Source organism: Suricata suricatta, chromosome 11 (assembly GCF_006229205.1).
Source record: "Suricata suricatta isolate VVHF042 chromosome 11, meerkat_22Aug2017_6uvM2_HiC, whole genome shotgun sequence".
In the NCBI taxonomy this organism is placed as follows: Eukaryota; Metazoa; Chordata; class Mammalia; order Carnivora; family Herpestidae; genus Suricata; species Suricata suricatta.
This window is the reverse complement of record NC_043710.1, coordinates 60,077,768-60,082,363: the sequence shown is the minus strand read 5'-3', so window position 1 is coordinate 60,082,363 and position 4,596 is coordinate 60,077,768. Positions and strand designations below refer to the sequence as shown.

Here is a 4,596-nt window from a genome sequence, read left to right as displayed (position 1 = left end):
TTAAAGTCACCTTGTACCTCTGAGAGCACTTCCTGTGAGCTGGCTGGGAGCTAAGCTGTGAGTGAGAGGCCCGGAGAGCTGCCCTGCCCTGATGCCCAAAGCATATGGCAGGTGCCAGAGAGTTCCGCCATTCCAGCAATTCCCAGAGCCTCCGGGGCCTCCACTGTGTGCTGCCCCACCCTGGCAGGGTCTTACAAGGTGACTTCCCACCCAGTGCAGGGCAAAGGGGCAGAGAACCTTAGCAGGCCCTGGTTTAGGGAGCCTCAAACTGGGTCTGAACCATTTGAGTTTATTTAAATAGGTTTATCCCCGTCCTTGCCTTTGGCAGGAGCTCCAATTTTCATGCTATCATTTTTGCGACAATCACAAACATTATCTGCACACGCAGGCATTGTGTAGGGGGAAAAGATGATTACTTGCTGATTGCTGCTGTTGTTCATGTTGGAGATGACTCTATGGGTGGGAAGGAGGCTGATGCATGCCAGGCGGCGGAGAACAGCAGAGCTCAGTAATGCCAGGGCATGGGGAGGGGGCGAGGGGAGGGTCCCTCACCTGGGGAGACCTGGCAGTCAGAGTGGCTCACCAGACAAGCTGTCTGTTCATAGGACTGCCGCAGCCAGCATACACAAGAGGGACAGGCTCACCCCTTTCACTGGCACCCACCCCCACCCCCCCGCCCTCCCCATCTTCATTTGGGCACTAGCTTCATTCTGCTGCCATCTTTATTCTGCACGTTTCATCTCTCAAATGCATCCACGCATTTCCATGATCTCCCTCGTGGATCACTGCAGCAGCGTGCTCAGTGCCTTCTTGCCTCCTTGCCTCTAGACTTGCCCCTTGCCTCTAGACTGCCCCACTCAGTGATCCATTCTCCAGCCCACAAGGATCTTCCCCTGAAACTAACAAGATCATGTCACTTTTCACCTTAAAGCCCTGCAATGGCTTCCCTTTGCCTTGAGGATAAAATCCATCCTAACCCACTTGCCCGCCTCTTATCCATGTGTGTACAGACTACTGTGACCTCTGCTACTGTACTGACGAGATCGAGGTTCATTTATCTGTCTTCCCCATTCACCCCCAGTTCTGTAAGATCAGGAATTCTGGTTTATTTATGCCAATGTCCTGACATCTGAGAGACCTTCTGACTCACGGTAGAGGCCCAGTAAATGTTTGTTTCCCTTAGATGTGAATAGTCTCTGTAATTTTTTTAGGTGTATATGTATGTATGTATTTAAGTTTATTTATTTTGAGAGAGAAAGAGAGAGTAGGGGAGCAGTCGAGAGCGAGGGAGAGAGAGAATCCCAAGCAGGCTCTGCACTGACAGTGTGGAGACCAATGCAGGGCTCGAACTCACAGACCTTGAGACCATGACTTTAGCCAAAATCAAGAGTCAGACATTTGGGGTGGCTGGGTGGCTCAGTTGGCTAAGCACCCAACTCTTTGTCTCAGCTCAGGGTGTAGTCTCAGCTCAGGGTATAGTCTCACAGTTCAAGAGTTCAAGAGTTCACATCAGGCTCTATACTGACAGTGTGGAGCCTGCTTCAGATTCTCTCTCCCTCGCTCTCTGCCCTTCCCCTGATCGTGCCCTTTCTCTCTCTCAAAATAAATAAATAAACTTAAAAATAAACCAGTCTGACACTTAACCAGCTGAGCGACCCAGGCACTCCTAATTTTTAGAACGCCTTTGCCTTAACTGTTTCTCCTGTTGACCTTTACCACTCTGAGATGCAAACAGTAGCTGTTACTCCCTTCTTAGAGGTAGGAACCTGAGACTTGGTGGGGAGGGGAGGGGAATGAGTGATGGTCCAAGGCTCCTACACAGGAGGAAAAGGGCAGAACTATACTGGTACACAGGTCTTCGAAGGGAGCCCTTTGTAGAACCCCATGAGGAAGGCAAGGCAGGTTACTAAAGCCTGGAGTTCTCAAATTGTGGTCCCTGGACCACCAGTATCCATAGCACTCCTAGAAACACTAATTTGGGTCCCCACCCACAAGATTATAGAATAGCAACTGGCCAAGCCCAAACTTCCCAGCTGCTGTCTTCCAGACAAAATCATATTCTCTGTGTTGTTCTATGTCCTGCTCTGGGGTTACTTGTGTCCTTGACCCCTAGGGATGGGCTCTGCTGCACCCACTAAAAGGAAAAGCTCCTTCCCACAGACTCTCTGAAGCATGGCCTTTTCCCATAAGAGCAGAAAGCCACATAGTGTCTGTTCTTCCAATATCCTTCCTACCAGGACTGATTCAATGAAGTCTGACACGTGTCTCTCCTAGGTGACTCTGGATGTTGAGGCAACCAGAGCATGAATCCCTTGCAATGCCCTTGGTGGAGGCATTTCCAGGCCCAGATAATCCCGTAGTGTGGACAGAAACCACACTGACAGGCACAAAGGTCAGAGGCTGTGCCTTTGCCTGGAGCAACAGCTTTGTCTTCCCCTGCCCCTACCTTGACTTTGAAACTTCCTGTCAAGAATGGTCGGGCTAGAATTGAAAAGCATCCACGTGCCAGCTGAGGCAGAGAGGTGGCACGAAAATATGAAGTTGCCCCCGGTGGTTTTGCTGGATGCCCACATCCCTCCTGGGTTCCAGGCATGGGCACATGGTGAGGAGGAAGGAGCTTGGAAGGCTTGGCCTGCAACACTCTGGTGTGTGACCTTGGATGACCCTTGCTCTCGGTCAGATTTGCTCTGGTGCTAAGTTCCCATGGCCCCTTCCAGTGCTGATGTGGCATCTGTGGCATATTTGGGGGGACACTAGCTACAGTGGGAGTCTGGCTGGTTTTCTCCCAGCCTCACAGATGGGGAGTCAGCTGATACCACAGGACGTACGTCAACCCCAGCTGTGGCAGCTGACAGCTGTCTGAAGATACGAGGAGAAGAGAGGGAGAGGTCAGTGTCCTCCTGAATCTCTGTGTCCCTGCTTTGAAGGGCCATTAAAGGTCATCTCCTCTTTTTCAATCTGCCTGCCCAGTTCCTAAGTCCCTGCTAGCCAGTCAGTTCTCAAACTCTCGTGCATCAGAATCACCTGGAGGGCTTGTAAAAAAAACCTCACCTCTGGTTTCCGATTCCACTGGACTGGGGTAAAGCACCGGAATTTATATTCCCAGCCAGTTTTCAGCTGCTGCCACCGAAGGGGCTCTAGCGGTCATGTGGAGACAGTGACAGGGTGCCCAGTGGCTGTCCTACCCCTGAGGTCCTGTGTCCTGGGATGGGAGTTTGCCCTCGGGACGTGGCCCCTCCTCTTTTGTGCAGATCCCCCGTAGATGGACTTTGAAACCTGGTGGCCTTGTGGCTCTGGTGCCCATTCCTCCTCGTCTCCCCCTTAGGATCCCTGGCAGGTGCAAATGCTCGACAGTGAGAATAACAGCCGTTACCTCCTCTTGCCAGGCGCCTGGCCAAGCATTTTACATACGGCATCTCAACATCTTGTTGATTCCCTCCAACCATACGGGGATAAAAATATTATTTCTGCCTCACAAGGTCACTGTAAAAATCAGAAGAGTCAAAAAAAAAAACCCACATGAAATTACTTTGTAACTTTATAAACTGTCATGAGCTCTGTTTTCAAGCACTCCCTGAGTTTGCTAGGACTGTTTATAACAACTACCTCAGACCAAGTAGCTTAAACAACAGAAATTTACTTTTTTTATCTGTTCTAGAGGCTAGAATTCCAAGATCAGGATGCTGGCAGGTTTGGTTTCTTCTGAGACCTTTTTTTTTTTTTTGGCTTACAGATGGCTGCCTTCTCCTCCTGGCCTCACTGGGTGGTCCGGATGTCTGGGTGTCCTAATCTCTTAGAAGGACACCAGTTTTACTGAATTACGGCCCACCCACATGACTGCATTGTACCTTAGTTACCTTTCTATAGGCCTTATCTCCAAATACAGTCACCTTGTGGGGTACATGGGGTGGGGGAGGGGGTAGTTTCAGCCTATGAATGGAGGACGGCCAATTCTGCCCAAAATAAGCTTCTAATGGAAGCTAGATTAATGGCTAGCTGTGTGACTCCTGAGAATTCACCAGCCTTTCTGAGCCTTGTTTTCCTCATCAGGGCCCAGCTTGTAATACTTCTAGACACAGTGAAAGTATCCAAATGGGGGAAGGGGGGGAGGTGCTTCAAGTCTCTAGGGAATTGAATTTGGGGAATAAAGACAATCAGGATGGAAGCTGGCTAAGAATTAGAGGAGGCTCCTTATCCAGGCACCACTTTAGGCTAAGGTGTGGAGCCCGTACCCCAGAGGAGAAGGAGAGAGCCTGGCTTTGCCTCATAGTGCTCAGCTTTGTGCGGAAGGCCAGAGACCCAGTCCTTATGAGGCCGTGCCCACCTGTACTGCCAGCTCTCCGTCCACCAGCTGATCTGCTCCTGGTCCGCAGGGTCTCCAGCCAGGGTGCGGCCTTCAGAGCCCTCTCTGTGAATTCCGGAACTTCCTGGAGAAGGGGTGAAAGGTAGGAGAACATGGGCTTGAGGAACCAGCTAAATAGCCATCAGCAGGAGAATCACTGACTCGGTTATAGTTCATGGAGTTTGCTGCCATTGTTGTTATTATTACAGGCATCTTCTGAGCAGTCGTGAGGAAAGTACCACACTTTATCTTCA

General features: G+C 50.5%; 1 protein-coding gene and 1 long non-coding RNA gene across 3 annotated transcripts in view; one reads left to right on the top strand and one right to left on the bottom strand.

Annotated features, from left to right (window-relative positions):
• TENM4 (teneurin transmembrane protein 4) overlaps positions 1-4,596 on the top strand; it is a 731,443-nt gene that overhangs the window by 242,393 nt on the left and 484,454 nt on the right. The gene's annotated exons all lie outside the window — the stretch shown is intronic.
• The window catches only part of LOC115306545, a 3,048-nt gene continuing 1,901 nt past the window's right edge, over positions 3,450-4,596 (bottom strand). The window contains exons 2-3 of one of the 2 annotated variants that reach the window (XR_003915360.1): positions 4,325-4,427; positions 3,450-3,483 (exon numbers count right to left, since the gene is read on the bottom strand). This is a non-coding gene — a long non-coding RNA (uncharacterized LOC115306545). Of the gene's footprint in view, positions 3,484-3,691; positions 3,786-4,324; positions 4,428-4,596 lie in introns of those variants that run through there. The other variant, XR_003915361.1, reaches the window with a different exon arrangement.